This window comes from Lepidochelys kempii, chromosome 5 (genome assembly GCF_965140285.1).
Source record: "Lepidochelys kempii isolate rLepKem1 chromosome 5, rLepKem1.hap1, whole genome shotgun sequence".
Lineage (NCBI taxonomy): Eukaryota > Metazoa > Chordata > Testudines > Cheloniidae > Lepidochelys > Lepidochelys kempii.
The window spans coordinates 104,178,180-104,195,584 of NC_136384.1; positions in this window are offsets into that span (position 1 = coordinate 104,178,180).

The window sequence follows — 17,405 nt, forward strand, 5'->3', positions numbered from 1 at the left end:
TTAGAGCTTTTTCCTTGTTTAAAAATCAGACTCTAAATCAGTGGTTCCCAAACTGGAGTTTGTGGAATGTATCAGGGGGTTCTCAAAAAAAATTCTGTAATGGCGGACAGAGCTGTCGCTAGGGACCCCGGGCGTGCGGGGCAGCAGCTGGGACCCAGGTATGTGGGGCTGGAGCTGGAGCCCCATAGCCATTGGGGCAGGCAGCTGGAGTCCCGTGGAGTGCAGGGTCGGCAGCCCAGGCACCGAGCATCATGACAGGCAGGGTGGCAACCGGGACCCTGTCCTTGGCTGACAGGGGAAGTTGGGCGGCATGAGAGGCAGAGTGGGAGGGGGAGCCATGCTGTATCTGGGGGGGCCATCCAGGCTAATTTGACCCTGGCCCCGCACCCCCCCTGATGGTGGAAGAAAAAGTATTTGTGTGCCAAATCAGCCGGAACCAAGGTCATTGTACCCAATGTGGCGGAAACGACTCTCAGTTAGTCCATACTCCGTCATTCTCTGTAGCGTGCTGTTTTGCTCCAATGAGACGTGAGTGAATCGTCTCATTTTCTAGTTTGTTCTTTGTTAGCGTTCTCAGTGTGTTATTTTTATTTGAACTGTTGTACACCCAATATGGACTTGTGGCTGAAAACGGAAAGTGTAAAGACACGAGAAAACAAACCTTTGACATCAGCTAGCGTTTCGTCAAGTCCAAAGTGTGGAAAATGTCAATGATCATGATGGTCCTGGAAAGTTGCTTATGAAGAAAAGAAAGTAAGACAATGATTATATAAAAAATGGCTTTATATGCTGTGACAAAGTTCCTGCTCTGCCTTGGTGGGTTTCGTGCTTATTGGCGGATTTGCTCGCCTTGGAGCTTCACGGCAGCCCTCGGCCTGGCCGTTTTTCTGAATTCACAGTCCAGGTCGACTCCTCCTGTGTCTGATCAGGAGTTGGGAGGATTTTGGGGGGAACCCAGGCCTGCCCTCTACTCCGGGTCCCAGCCCAGGGCCCCGTGGAATGCAGCTGTCTAGAGTGCCTCCTGGAACAGCTATGCGACAGCTACAACTCCCTGGGCTACTTCCCCATGGCCTCCACCCAACACCTTCTTTATCCTCACCGTAGGACCTTCCTCCTGGTGTCTGATAATGCTTGTACACCTCAGTCCTCCAACAGTCCGCGTTCTCCCTCTCAGCTCCTAGTGCCTCTTGCGCCCAGATCCTCACACGCACACCACAAACTGAAGTGAGCTCCTTTTTTAAAAACCAGGTGCCCTGATTAGCCTGCCTTAATTGATTCTAGCAGCTTCTTGATTGGCTGCAGGTGTTCTAATCAGCCTGTCTTAATGGTCTCCAGAAGGTTCCTGATTGTTCTGGAACCTTCCCTGTTGGGAAACGGAACGTCTTTTGCTTGCTCCTCAGCTATCTGCTTTCTGTTCTTTCCTAAAAATCTGGGCCAGGGGGCTTTCTTACTTTTTGGACCTGCCTTAGTCCCCCCCGACCGGGCCAGACGCTTTTTTTGTTTTTTCTTGATTCTTTGGTTTTTTTTTCCCGTCTACGTCCTTCGCCATTACCCGCCCCCCCCCCCCATGCCTGCTTTCGGGCGCAGCTACTTGCCTCAGCTGAGCCCCCGGAGGAGGGGGGGGGAAGACGCCTTTTATTATTGCGACCCTGAATACCAGGGGCTGTAGGATGGCTCTCCACAGGTCCCGGGTGCTCTCTTACCTTCGGGAAGGAAGGTACTCTGTAGTTTTCCTGCAGGAGACCCATACGGACCCGGCCGCCGAGGATAGGTGGCGGCTGGAGTGGGGGGACAGGGTATACTTTAGTCACTTCGCGACCTGGCAAGCTGGAGTGGCGACCCTGTTCTCCCCCAACCTACGGCCTGAGGTGCTAGGGGTCAATGAGGCCGTGCCGGGCCACCTGCTGCACCTTCGAGTCCGTATGGAGGGGCTCGTGGTTAATCTTGTTAACATCTATGCCCCGCAAATGAGCTCCAGGCGGCCACAATTTTATCAGCAGGTGTCCGACTTTCTCGGCACCCTGGATTCGCATGAGTGCCTGGTCCTGGGAGGGGACTTTAACACCACCCTCGAGGAACGGGACCGCTCAGGGGCCGAACCGAGTCCGGCCGCTGCAAATATTCTCCAAGGGATAGTTGACCATCACTCCCTAGTGGACGTCTGGCATGACCATCACCCAGATGACACCTCCACGTTTACCTTTGTTCGGGTGGAGGCCCATCGGTCACACCACTCTCGGTTGGACCGTATTTACTTATCCCGTTTCCATCTTTCACAGGCCCACTCCTCCGCCGTTCGGCCGGCCCCATTCTCCGATCATCATTTAGTCACTGTAACGGTCTCCCTCCATGCAGAGAGACCGGGGCCGACCTATTGGCACTTTAATAACAGCCTGTTGGAGGACGAGAGCTTTGTGATGTCCTTCCGGGAGTTTTGGCTGGCCTGGCGAGAGCAGTGGCATGCCTTTCCCTCAGTGCGGCGATGGTGGGATCTCGGGAAGGTGCGCGCCAAGCTCTTCTGCCGTGACTACACTCGGGGCACCAGCCGACGGCGAAATGCGGCGATAGAGCAGTTGGAACGGGAGGTCTTAGAGATGGAGAGGCGCCTGGCCGCCAATCCCGAGGACCCGTCCCTCTGCGGAGTATGCCGGGAGAAGCGGGAGGAGCTCCGGGCCCTTGAGGACCACCGGGCCCGAGGTGCCTTCGTTCGGTCCCGCATCCGCCTCCTTCGGGAGATGGACCGCGGCTCCCGCTTCTTCTATGCCCTGGAGAAAACGAGGGGGGCCAAGAAACACGTCACCTGCCTTCTTGCGGAAGACGGCACCCCCCTCATGGATCCGGAGGAGATGTGTGGGAGGGCCCGTGACTTCTACACAAGCCTTTTCTCCCCGGACCCGACCGATCCTGACGCTTGCGAGGTGCTCGGGGAGGAACTCCCCACGGTCAGCGTGGGCGACCGAGACCGACTAGAGCTGCCTCTCACCCTGGCCGAGTTCTCGGAAGCCCTCTGTCGCATGCCCACCAATAAATCTCCGGGCATGGACGGGCTGACCGTGGAGTTTTACCACGCGTTCTGGGACATTCTCGGCCCAGACCTAGTCACCGTCTGGGCTGAGTCCTTACAGAGCGGGGTCCTCCCTCTGTCATGCAGGCGAGCGGTGCTCGCTTTGCTGCCGAAGAAGGGGGACCTCCGCGATCTACGAAACTGGCGTCCCGTCTCACTCCTTAGCACGGATTACAAAATTGTAGCGAAAGCAATCTCGCTGCGGCTAGGGTCCGTGATGGCGGACGTGGTCCACCCAGACCAGACCTATACTGTCCCGGGTCGCAGCATTTTCGACAACCTCTTTCTAGTCCGAGACCTTTTGGAACTCGGGCGGAGAGATGGTCTATCGTTCGCCCTCCTGTCTCTTGATCAGGAGAAGGCGTTTGATAGAGTAGACCATGGGTACCCCCTGAGCACTCTGCAGGCGTTTGGATTTGGACCTCAGTTTGTGAGTTTTCTCCGGGTGCTGTATGCCTCCGCGGAGTGTTTGGTTAGGCTCAACTGGACCCTGACTGAACCGGTCAGCTTCGGGCGAGGAGTGCGGCAGGGGTGCCCCCTCTCGGGCCAGTTGTATGCTCTGGCGATCGAGCCTTTCCTCTGTCTCCTCCGCAGGAGGATGACAGGGTTGGTGCTGCGGGAGCCGGAGCTGTGGCTGGTCCTGTCGGCGTACGCCGATGACGTACTCCTCGTGGTCCAGGACCCGGGCGACTTGGCGCGAGTGGAGGCATGCCAAGCCATCTATTCGGCAGCCTCCTCCGCCCGAGTCAACTGGGTCAAGAGCTCTGGCTTGGCGGTGGGGGACTGGCGGCAGGTGAGCTCCCTCCCACCCGCACTTCAGACCATCCGGGGGAGTGCGGGTCCACTGCTCTATCTCGGCGTTTACCTTTCCGCCACGCATCCTTCCCCGCCGGAGAACTGGCAAAATTTAGAGGGCGGGGTGATAGAGCGGATCCGGAGATGGACGAGGCTACTCCGATGTCTCTCCCTCCGAGGGAGAGCACTGGTGCTTAACCAACTAGTCCTGTCCACGCTCTGGTACCGGCTCAACACCCTGGCCCCGGCCCCGGGTTTCCTGACCCACCTCCGGAGATTGATTCTAGAGTTCTTCTGGTCAGGAATGCACTGGGCCCCTGTTGGAGTTCTTCATCTACCCCTGAAGGAAGGAGGGCAGGGCCTGAAGTGTCTGTACACTCAGGTCCGCGTTTTCCGCCTCCAGGCCCTGCAGAGGCTCTTTTATAGTGCACGTAGTTCGGCGTGGAGCATACTGGCGCACGCCTTCCTGCGTCGTTTCCAAGGGCTCCGATATGACCGGCAGCTCTTCTATCTTTCTCCGAGGGGTTTTCCGCGAGACCTCTCTGGGCTGCCGGTCTTCTACCAGGACCTCCTCCGGACCTGGAAACTGTTTCTAACAACCAGGTCTGTGGCGGCCACCGTGGGAGCAGATCTCCTCACGGAGCCCCTGCTACACAACCCCCAGCTCCGTGTGCAGGTGGCGGAGTCCCGCTCGGTGCGCCAGAGGTTGGTCCTGGCGGAAGTCACGAGGGTCGGAGACCTCCTGGACTACGACCGGAGAGACTGGCTGGATCCCCTGACGCTCGCTCGGCGCATGGGGCTCTCCAGCCTCCGTACCCCCCGGCGCGTACTTCAGTAGGTGAAGGCCGCCTTGACCCCCCGCTGCTCGGGCTTATGTTAGCCGAGCCTTGTGCGAGGGCGCACCCCGCCCATCCCTTACCCCAGACCCGCCGGACCTTTCCATCGGGCCCCCACCCCGTAGATCCCAACAAACCCCTCACCCTTTCACTGCAAGCCGGCTGCACGAACTGCAGCCGGTTAGCTTTCAAATTGCACCACGGAAATACTTATATACACTTACGCTTCACACCCTTCACGCCCACACCCTGGTGTCCCGCCCCGATACAAAGTGGCAGGATCTCCTGCCACCTTTGGAGGGTGAGCAACCTCGGTGGGCCAGCCTGTATTCCACCTTGGTCCCAAGGCCCGTCGGGGACATCAGTTGGCGGCTCCTTCATGGAGCTGTGAGCACGGGCGTGTTTCTGACACGGTTTACCCCCATTCCGGACACTTGTCCTTTCTGTAATGTGAGGGAAACCCTGGCACACGTGTATTTAGAGTGTGCCAGATTGCAGCCCCTTTTCCGGCTCCTCACAAATATTTTATTACGCTTCTGGCTTCATTTTTCCCCCCACCTTTTTATCTATACACTTCCCATCCGTGGCCCCACAAAGTCGTGGGATCTTCTGGTCAACCTCCTCCTAGCTTTGGCTAAAACAGCCATTTATAAAACCAGAGAGAGGAGGTTGGCCCATGAAACGTCCTGCGATTGTGGGGCTGTTTTCCGATCCTCAGTACATTCACGTATCCGGGCGGAGTTCCTCTGGGCGGCATCCACCGACTCCCTTGACGCCTTCGAGGAGCGGTGGGCGCTGTCTGGGGTTCTCTGCTCGGTGACCCCGTCCGGTTCCCTCCGTCTGACCCTATGATTGAGGGGAAGAGCGAGAGACGCCAGCCCCAGCCGTTGCCGCTGTGGATACCATCATTCCTGTCATCTAGGAGGGGTCCTATAATACATGGGTGTCTACCCCCCCCCCCAAACCGCCCACCCCGCAGCCGTGCCCATCTTACCGGGCACTCTCAGGAGAGGGAGGATCGGTGACACTGGGCACGGCACTGGGTAACTCGAGGGGGTGAAAGACCACGAGTGTCGAGGAAGCCCCCCCGCTCTAGGCCACCAGGTAACTCAGGAGGGTGGAAGACCACGAGTGTCGAGGAAGCCCCCCCGCTCTGGGCCCATGCTAGCCTGAACACTTCTCTCTCCTGAAAGCTGCTGTGTTATACCTTCTGATTGCGTTGTTTTGTTGCATAGTTGTTTTGTTTTCTTTGGTAATTTTGTAAGCGTTACCAATAAACTTTCTTTCTGTTTCAAAAAAAAAAAAAACCTTCCCTGTTACCTTATCCAGGGGAAAAGGACCTACTTAGCCTGGGGCTAATATATCTGCCTTCTATCACTCTCCTGTAGCCATCTGGCCCGACCCTGTCACAATGCATTCATGGGCAGCGAGTTCTACGGGCCTGTGGTGCCTGGGCACCAGGAATGCCTGGTACCCAGGTACCACAGGCCCGGCTCCAGCACTGTTTGAAGCCGGGTCTCTCCCTTTGCCCCACCTTCCACGCCCGCCCCCTCCTGCTGCGCATCCCCCAGGCCATTTAAAACAGCCCAGGGCCCCCACTCACCCCTGGCAGCGCAGCAGAGCTGAGCAGCTTCCTGCCTGCTCACTCCACGTGGCTGCCAGCCCCTCCCTGTGGCCCCTAGGCAGAGTGGGTCTGTGTCCCGCCCCAAACGCCCCGGCGGCCAATGGGAAGCTGCGGGGGCAGTGCCTGGGGGGTAGCAGCACATGGAGACTTCCGGTCCGCCCTGCCTAGGAGCGCCAAGTAAGCGCTGCACCCCCCAATCCCCTCCCAGAGCCTGCACCCCCACCCCTTTCCCCCACCCCTTTCCTCCCAGAGCCTGCACCCCCACCCCTTTCCCTCCATCCCCCAATCCCCTCCCAGAGCCTGCACCCCCACCCCTTTCCCTCCATCCCCCAAACTCCCTCCCAGAGCCTGCACCCCCACCCCTTTCCCTCACCCCTTTCCTCCCAGAGCCTGCACCCCCACCCCTTTCCCCCACCCCTTTCCTCCCAGAGCCTGCACCCCCACCCCTTTCCCTCCATCCCCCAATCCCCTCCCAGAGCCTGCACCCCCACCCCTTTCCCTCCATCCCCCAATCCCCTCCCAGAGCCTGCACCCCCACCCCTTTCCCTCCTAAACTCCCTCCCAGAGCCTGCACCCCCTCTCTCCACACCCCCTCCTGCCCCCAAACTCTCTCCCAGAGCCTGCAACCCCTCCCTCTGCACCCCCTCCCATCCCCAAATTCCCTCCCAGAGCCTGCACCCCTCACCCCTCCTGCACCCCAGCCCCTCCCCCAGCCTGGAGCCTGCACCCAGCACCCAAACTCCCTCCCAGAGCCTGCACCCCTCACCCGCTCCTACACCCCCATGCCTTGCCCCAGCCCGAAGCCTACACCCAAACTTCGTTCCAGAGCCTGCACCCTCCCTCTGCACCCTCTCCCATCCCCAAACTACCTCCCAGAGCCTGCACCCATACTCTGCCCCAGAGCCTGCACCCTTCCCCGCTTCCTGTACACCCACCCCCTGCCCTAGTCCAGAGCCTGCATCCAAACTCTGTCCCAGGGCCTGCACCCCCACCAAAATTATTATGAAGAACAAGTTTAAACTTTGTTATAGTCGTGCGTTGTTTGCCTGGACTGCTCATGACCCGAACGCTTGTGGGAGGAACTCTTTATTTGAGTTGGCTTCTTAAATACATACCTTCATGCTGGTTCATGTCTTGTACTCCTTGATGAAAAATGTAGGAGCCTTGTCCTCTAACAGGCTTAACTGAAGTGATACGAACTACAAAAGTGAAATCTTGGAAGATTGTTGCCATTTTCATAATGTAATGATAAATAATAATGTAATAATAAATAGTGTGCAATAAATGTGTCATAAAAAAAAACAAATTATTTCCAAGATCACTGCTTCTATAATTTATGCTCAGGTAAGGGAGAAAATCCCTGGAAATATTCATTTTTAGAAGGGGGTTTGTGAGATTTGATATTTTCATGAAAGGGGTTCGCGGGTTGTTAAAGTTTGGGAACCACTGCTATATACTAAACCCCCAGTACCCGATTTACCATGGTGCCATGGCACCAAGCCCATGGTCCAAAGGGGGCCCAGCCCGCTCTTCTCCCCCCCCCCCCCCCGCTCTCTCCTGTGGGGGCAGAAGCTCGATGCTTCCGGTTCTTGCTGCAGCAGGGCAGGCTCTGCCACCAGCCAGGCTCCTTCCCCGCCTTTTCCCACAGCGTGCTTCCTTCCTTCCCCGCTCCCTCTCCCTGCCGCCGATCAGCTGTTTGCCAGCAGGAGGGAGGGAGAAGAGCAGAGCCTCAGTGTGCTCGCCGCTCCAGGGAGGAGGCGGAGAAGAGGCGGGGATGGGGCCTTGGAGAAGGAGCTGGAATCGGGGCATACCCCCTCAAGCCCCCTGCCGTGAGCACCCCACGACCCCAGCCCACACCCCCAGTCCTCTGCCCACCCTGACCCCTGCATCCCCCTCCCCCTCCCACACCCCCAGCCCCCTGCCCTGACCTGACCCATGTACCCCCCTCACACCTCCCCAGCTCCCTGCCCTGACTTTTGCACCCCCCACACATACCCAGCCCCCCCACACCCGATGCCCTGACTCCTGCACCCCCCACATATCCCCACCTGCATCCTGAGCACCAAACAGGAGCTCCTGCACACACACACACACACATATTCACACCTGCACACCTCACACCAAACAGAAGCTGCCCCAGGTAAGCGCTCCACACCCCAACCTCCTGAGCCCCCTTCTTCACCCTAGCTCCTGGCCAGACCCCACACCTCAATGTTTATTTTTTACAATATTTGGAGAGATCATTAAGTGTCCGTCGAGACCCTCTGTGATTTTCAAGTGGTCAGTGGAAAAATAAGTTAGACTACAAGAACAATCAAGGTACCACACTTTATTTTCATTTACTTGTTATTACTTATAGGAGGAGGAGAAAGAAAAAAAGAATGAAAGACAGGGGCAGGGGGAGATAAGAGAGAATGTTCTTTTTCTTGGCCTGGTCCCAAGGAGGGGCCCCAAAAATGAAGCTGAGCACAGGGCCAGGGGGCCCCACTAACTCTAAATCCACCACTGGCTGTCACGTCACCTGGGCTGTAGATACTGTGTCAGCTGATCCCCACAGTCTCCAACCTACCTGGGCAGTACAGCAGACATGGCCCTGTGGGAGGAGGGGCAGCTCAGTGCAGAGAGAGACAAAGAGAATGGGCTAGAACCAGGTAGGTATCCACTTTATGTGGGCAGGGGTGCGGGGGATTCTGTTTACCCCCTCCCCAGTTCTGTTGCCCTTGCAGTTTACCCCAGCCCCTCCCTTGCTCCATGGACCAACCCTAGCTCCAGCCCCATGTGCTTTTGCCCTCAGCCCCTTTTACAATCATTTCCCAGGGGGGCACACAAATATGTTTGGCGCCAGGCCCACAAAAAGTTAACCCAGCCCCGTAAACCCCAAATCTTGTTTGAAACATAAACCCTTGTATCAGAGGCCCTGTATGAGGCCTAAGGTCTGAGCTAAAGTAATGGTCAAGACTTTGCTAACATAAAGCAAAGTTAAGCTGTGAGCCAGAGGCAGGCCCTGCTCACAGAACCTGGCAAGGAAAGGGCTGATGCTGCAAAAAGATACTACCTAAAAGGTACTGGACACTAGATATCAGAACACTCCAATACTTGCACATTCCACACACATAACAAGGAACAAGCTTACCCATCCTAAAGACAGGGGCAAAAGGGTAATATGATGGATAGAGTTGTTCAAACCAACATGTGCAAGGTGTGAGGCGGCACCTTTCTGCATAGAGGGCTTGTACCTTGTGTGACAGGGCAAGGCCATATGGCTATAGAAAAGTAGTGGGAGATAGATATATTAGCTCCAGGCTAAACAAATCCCTGGTACCAGGATAAGTGAAATGGCAGCTGCTCCAGGTCAATTAAGACACCTGGGGCCAATTAAGAACTTTCCAGAAGGCAGGGAGAAGGCTGGGTTGATTGGGACACCTGAAGCCAATCGGGCTGGCTGAAACTAGTTAAAAGTCTCCCAGTTAGCCCAAGCGGGGGTGCATGTCAGGAGCTGTGGGAGGAAGTTGTGCTGTTGGAGAGGCTGAGTAGTACACACCATATCAGGCACAAGGAAGGAGGCCCTGAGGTAAGGGTGAAGTGGAGCTTGAGGAAGTGAGGGCTGCTGTGGGGGAAGTAGCCCAGGGAATTGTACATGTCATGTTCCTGAAAGTTATCCTACCATAGCTGATACTATTAGGGTCCCTGGGCTGGAGCCTGGAGTAGAGGGTAGGCCTGGGCTCCCCCGCTGCACACCTTTGCCCCCTGATTAATCACTGAGACTGGGAGACAACAGAGACTGTGCAAGGAAGGATAACTTCTCCTCACCTCCCTTGCTGGCTTATGATGAAAATGGCTCAGTAGACTGTGACCTTTGTCTCTAGAGAGAGAAGGGTTACGTGCAGGGTCACAGTGAGCCTCTGAGGCTAGCGAAATCCGCCAGGAAATGTGGTACCCATGGAAGCAAGGACAGAGCTTTGTCACACTTGTTACATAGAGGGGTTGCACCTCAATAAGTCGGGTGATGTGTAACTTGTTTGTACTCATGTATAAGAATGCATCCCTGGGGTGGTGTCTTTGCCCAGCCTAGGGGGCAGTAGAGTGTCCCGCCACTGACTGAGCTATGCCCATTGTCAGGGAGCACATACGTACTAGCAGAACTGCAGACATCTAATTCAGGGAGCTAGAGACTGTTTTTCATTTGGCAATAAACCTGGCTGGGTGCCTTCGTACCTTATCGGAGTCTGTGGTCTTTGGTGGTTCTCTAGGGGTCTGCTGTGTCAGCTATCTGCAGAGCCAGGGCAGCACACAGAGGGAACACACCCACGCAGCCTACTCTGATCAACACTGAATGGAGCAGAGCACCACTCCGGTGGCATCTGACAACACAGCTGAATGTTAAACAATAACAGGGTCATGCTAACACCTTTAACACTTTGGGCCCATATACTCCATCAAAATTAATACAAGAACTCCCTTGTTCAAGATCCTTTCCCTTCATGTCTGTGGTTTATGTATGGATCAAGCACAATCTGGCTCACAATAAGTAGGAAACAATTGTAATAACATTTGATATAGCTTTTAGAACTCAGAGAAATACACAAGCAGCTGGGCAGCATTATCTTTCACATTTTTTTCCTGTGTATTTTTAAGAAGGAAGTATTCTTAGAATTGGAAGACTCTAGTAGGATTGTTAGCATAGACATGATCACGTTGTGCAGGCCAAGTCAATACAGTCATCGGCAATCTTTTCAAAGTTTATTAGTTGTAAAAGGCCAGATTCTATCCTCAGTTGTACCCAAACAACACCTCTGAAATCGAGGAAGTTAAATAGGTGTAAATGAGGCCAAAAGTGTGCCCAAATGCTTTAAAGTGAGGACAGACTACAGTTTTGAATGGCATACAATGCAAGAAAAGAGCTTTATTGCTCAGCAATAAATCAAACTCATTAATGACAGTTTGGAAGTATTGTAAGCAGCAGATAGGACTAAAAATGAGTATGCTATAGCCTATATAGTACAACTGTAGTATCCTATGGAAACAAGAAAAGAAATATAACAATGGATATTAGTTCTTAGAAAAACTGATCCTCAGAACTGCACATTCCAAGAAAAAAAATGCATTGATAGATATGCCATGTCAGACTTTGTCTGCTTCAGGAAGCTGCTGTAAAACAGTCCCTAAAACCAAATATAATTACTAACTTCACCACTTTGAAAAAAAACATTAAGTTGAAGAAATGTATCAGAGGAACTTTTGATGCCAACACTTCATTGTCACAACCTAATTTGTATTTTTGCATTGAATTAGGAGTTAGACAATATTTAATCTGCACTTCTTAAAATCCATTGGGATTAGACCCAAAAGATCAGAGCCAAACCCACACTTAACATTTTGGTTCTAAGTGAGATCCAAAATCTAAAGATGCCTGTTTTCCAGGTCCAAGTAAGCTGGAATCCAAGCTGGTAGAAATTTTATGAGATCAGCTCTTCCAGATTTCTACCATCTGTAGGGTTGCCAACTGTCTAATCACACAAACGCAAATACCCTTGCCCTGTCCTCTGCCCCAAGCCCCCACCCCACCCTTTCTCTGAGCCCTTTCACCAGGCTGGGGCAGGGGGTTGGACTGTGGGAGGGGGTGCAGTCTGAGCCTGGGGCAGGGGAGGGAGTTTGGGTGCTGGAGGAGCTCAGGGCTGGGGCAGAGGGTGTGGGAGGAAGTTTGGGGTGCTGGCTCCAGGAAGGGGCTGAGGGCTGGGACAGCAGCTTGGGGGGCAGGAGGGAGTGAGGGATGTGGGCTCTGGCCAGGAGGCGCTTACCTCGGGCAGCAGCGCAGCAGGGCTAAGGCAGGCTCCATGCACCGCTCCTGGAAGCGGCCAGCACGTCCCTGTGGCCTTTTGGGAGGAGGCTCCACATGTTGCCTGTGCCCACAAGTGCTGCCCCCACAGCTCCCATTGGCTGCAGTTGCCAAGTGCAGCCAATGGGAGTTGCGGAATCGGCACTTGAGGCGCAGGCGGAGACTCCCTGTCCCACCCCAGGACCCAGGGACGTGCCAGCCACTTCTGGGAATAGTGCAGGGCCAGGGCAGGTAGGGAGCCTGCCTTGGCTCCACTGTACCGCTGGACTTTAAGCGCCTAAAATCTCCCTGTTTTGCTTCAGTAGCCTCCAGGAGATGGAGACTGATTCCAGGAGATTCCTGGCGAAACCAGGAGGGTTGGCAACCCTAACCATTTGTGGACCAGCTCTTCCACCAACATAAAGCTGGCAAGGCATTGGAATCAAATTGTCCATATTTAGATGCTGTATTTTTGTGTTTTAAGTTTTGATTTTTTGCACTTATTTGCCCTCTTTTTTTCATAAAGTGGGTGATGTGTAGGCCATGTTCCTGATATATTACTCTTTCACCCACTGAAAGGCTGTGAATCAGGCCATAAAACTGTTGCATAATCTTTGCAAAGTTTAACAGGCTACTCAAACTGCATTACTAGTATTGACCTTGTTTTCCTCATGTTTTTTTTTTTTTTTGTACTTACTGGAAGAAAGCCTTATTTCTAGCAGTTGGCCCTGTGGGCCTTTAGAAAAGTGTCTGGCACTAGCAAAACACTGGGCATTTCTTTCCACCATTTGGGTAGATCTACAATAATTGGAATGTGGAAAAGGTTGCCCTGTTTTGATCATTTCCAAACCCCATAGAGTCCTCTTGCACAAAGGCTATTTAACTGGACATTTGTGGATGTGTGGGAGTATGAATGCAGCAAGCACTCATGATTTAATCCTGTGAAAGGACTAGGTCCACATCCAACTTTTTTTCTTTTATGGTCTGGATCTCTGCCACATGTCTACTGAATAAATTGGCTGTAACGGAGCAATTTCTGAACCAAATTACTCCAGCCAAGGCATTAGCCAGCACAATAAGGTAAGCAAGGATAGGCTACAACTGGTTTCTAGAAGTGCTTCCCTTAAAATGGTTTTATCAGACAGCAAGTTTAGAAACTAAAAATTATTCTACAATTGGCTTTAAAATGATTTTGTTTTAAGATTATTTTTCACTCTGAATTTCTTTCCCATTTTTTAATCTGTGGATTTACTAAAGATTAACTAACTGCAAGATAATTCAGCTGATCAAGACTGTGCTTCAGGTTGGTATAGGTTCTATGTAATCTATTGTTTAATTGTAATATTTAAAGGCTTACAACAAACCCAAAGGAGTTACTGATCACCTTTGCTAAATAGGATTTTTTCAACTTGAGTATAAACTGCTCCTCCATCTCATTTAGTGAAAAATGCCTGTCCCTTCTCATGAAGAGATTTAGTTATGAAGTTACCTTGGGTTTATATATAGACTGAAATAACATTTGGATCATGTTGCATTGGAAGTGAGTTCCAAGGCTTTTAAATTCTGCTTTTATATACAGTATTCTATGTTAGTTTACAATAGAAATACTATCATTTTGTGTGTTGGGGAAATGGGAGCAGCTGCTCAGGGCAAAGGAGAACTGTAGTGGGGATAAGGAAAGCTGCATAATCTGGATCTGTCTTGTCCCCTCCTTAGATTCACCCAGATGCGGCGAATGCATCAGGCAAATTTTTCTAACGCTCTCTTCTTCTGGGATGACCCCGTTGAAATCAGTCAGGGGATCTGTTCAGATTTATTTGGCTGCAAAATCAAACACTTAGGCAGCCCAAGTTAATCTTCTTTGCTCCCTTGTATACTCAGCTTATGTTAATACAAACAGAACAGCAGAGGTGGTTTTACTGCTCCTGGAGCAAACTATGTATCAGACTTCCCACCCTAAGCAGTACATAGTTTTCTGGTTAAGGTAGTGTATGTGTACAGCATGGTCTCTCTGAGAGGGTTGGGGGGCGGAGGGGAGAAGGGGAGGAAAGAAGGAGGAGAAAATGGACAGGAAGAACAAAATAACAAGGAAAAAAAGTGTGACAAAGTAGAAGGCCAAAAAAATTACACAGGAAAAGAGAGACAAAATAGATACAAAGGCTAATAAAAGCCAGGAGTAAGAGACAGAAAATAGAAAAATGCAGAGAAGGTGATAACTGCAGGGGGATGTCTTGGTGATAGTGGTGGGGAGATGAGGTTAAGAGTGTGCCCGTCAGTCTGTCTCAATGGGTCTGTGAGCAAGTCCAGTTCCAAAATCCTTGTCATAATCAACAAGAGCTCCTTTTACTACAGTTGTAAAAATGTTTTTTGGGGAAAAGGCTTGGTTATTTATTCTACAAGGCCAACAAAAAATGAAGCTCCATCGAAGCTCTATTCGACATTGGTGAGGCCTCATCTGGAGTACTGTGTCCAGTTTTGGGCCCCACACTTCAAGAAGGATGTGGATAAATTGGAGAGAGTCCAGTGAAGGGCAACAAAAATGATTAGGGGTCTGGAACACATGACTTATGAGGAGAGGCTGAGGGAGCTGGGATTGTTTAGCCTGCAGAAGAGAAGAATGAGGGGGGATTTGATAGCTGCTTTCAACTACCTGAAAGGGGGTTCCAAAGAGGATGGCTCTAGACTGTTCTCAATGGTAGCAGATGACAGAACGAGGAGTAATGGTCTCAAGTTGCAGTGGGGGAGGCTTAGATTGGATATTAGGAAAAACTTTTTCACTAAGAGGGTGGTGAAACACTGGAATGCGTTACCTAGGGAGGTGGTAGAATCTCCTTCCTTAGAGGTTTTTAAGGTCAGGCTTGACAAAGCCCTGGCTGGGATGATTTAACTGGGAATTGGTCCTGCTTCGAGCAGGGGGTTGGTAGCTCCAGTATGTTAGTGACTAAAGAGTATTGTTTTTGTAAATTTCTTCATAAGCACAAGTTAGCAAGCTTATTTGGAAATTCAGATGCAATGCAAATTTTAATCAAATGCATAAATTATGTGGAATGGTTTAATAATTTGGAAATGTGGGTGAATGTTATTGGTCAGAAACATTGTTTTGCTCAAAAATGGCACGTATGACAGTCAAACATTCCCAGGAAAGTTTTCAGATCCTACTCCTTGCAGGCTAACACTGTATACCTCTCTGAAAGTGGAAATATTATTGCTGTGAAGACAAAATACACTGTGTCTTGAACCCCACTTTAGGAATTTAGAGGGGGCAACCCAAGATAGCAGTAGTGTATTGTAAACAAGTTTAAATGAGTGTTTAACTGTACTATAATATCCTACTGGCTTCCTTTATAATGTGATCACTAACAATGACAGTGCACAGTATGCAATTAACTAATTCCTCATATTTTCAGCTTTGAAAATTTTCGACTGCATTAATACAATTGAGTTAACTTAATCTGACTGAAAAGCCCCATAAACACACAGGCTAACATGTTTGAAGCAGACAGATAAGGTGGGTGAGGTAATATCTTTTATTTGACCTACTTTTGTTGGTCAAATAAAAGATAAGAACATAAGAATGGCTCTCCTGGGTCAGACCAAAGGTCCATCTAGCCCAGTATCCTGTCTTCCAACAGTGCCCCAGAGGGAATGAACAGAACAGGTAATCATCAAGTGATCCATGCCCTGTCGCCCATTCCCACCTTCTGGCAAACAGAGGCTAGGGACACCATCCCTGCCCATCCTAGCTAATAGCCACTGATGGACCTATCCTTCATGAACTTATCTAGTTACTTTTTTAACCCTATTATAGTCTTGGCCTTCACAACGTCCTCTGGCAAGGAGTTTCACAGGTTGACTGCGTGCTGTGTGAAGAAATACTTCCTTTTATTTGTTTTAAACCTGCTGCCTATTAATTTCATTTGGTGACCCCTAGTTCTTGTGTTATGAGAAGTAGTACAAACCATTTCCTTATCTACTTTGTCCACACCAGTCATGATTTTATAGACCTCAATCATATCTCCCCTTAACCGTCTCTTTTACAAGCTGAAAAGTCCCAGTCTTATTATTTTCTCCTCATATGGAAGCCATCCCATCCATTCAGATTTATTTGGCTGCAAGTTTAAACACTTCAGTAGTCCAAGTTAATCTTTGCTCCCTTGATACTCATCTTATATTAAAACAAACAAAACAGGGGCAGTTGGTTTTACTGCTCCTGGAGCAGTAAAATACCCCTAATCATTTTTGTTGCCCTTTTCTGAACCTTTTCTAATTCCAATATATCTCTTTTGAGATGGGGTGACTACATCTGCACACAGTGTTCAAGATGTGGGCATACCATGGATTTACATGGAGGAAGTATAATATTTTCTGTCTTATTATCTATCCCTTTCTTAATTATTCCCAGCATTCTGTTCACTTTTTTGACTGCCACTGCACATTGAGTGGATGTTTTCAGAGAATGATCCACAATGTCTCCAAAATCTCTTTCTTGAGTGGTAACAGATAATTTAGACCCCATCATTTTATATGTATAGTTGGGATTATGCTTTCCAATGAGCATTACTTTGCATGTGTCAACACTGAATTTCATCTGCCATTTTCTTGCCCAGTCACCCAGTTTTGAGAGATCCTTTTGCAGCTCTTCACAGTCTACCTGGGTTCAACTATCTTTAGTAATTTTGTATCATCTGCAAGTTTTGCCACCTCACTGTTTACCCCTTTTTCCAGATCATTTATGAATATGTTGAATAGGACTGGTTCCAGAACAGACCCCTGGGGGACACCATGATTTACTTCTCTCCATTCTGAAAACTGACCAGTTATACCTACCCTTTGTTTCCTATCTTTTAACCAGTTATCAATCCACAAGAGCACCTTCCCTCTTATCCCATGGCAGCTTACTTTGCATAAGAGCCTTTGGTGAGGGACCTTGTTAAAGGCTTTCTGAAAATCTAAGTACACTATATCCACTGGATCCCCTTGGTCCACATGCTTGTTGACCCCCTCAAAGAATTCTGGTAAATTGGTAAGGCATGATTTCCCTTTATTAAAACCATGTTGACTCTTCCTCAACAAAAAGAAAAGGAGTACTTGTGGCACCTTAGAGACTAACAAATTTATTTGAACATAAGCTTTCGTGAGCTACAGCTCATTTCATCGGATGCATCCTCTGGCAAAGAGTTGGATCTGATGAAGTGAGCTGTAGCTCACAAAAGCTTATGCTCAAATAAATGTTAGTCTCTAAGGTGCCACAAGTACTCCTTTTCTTTTTGC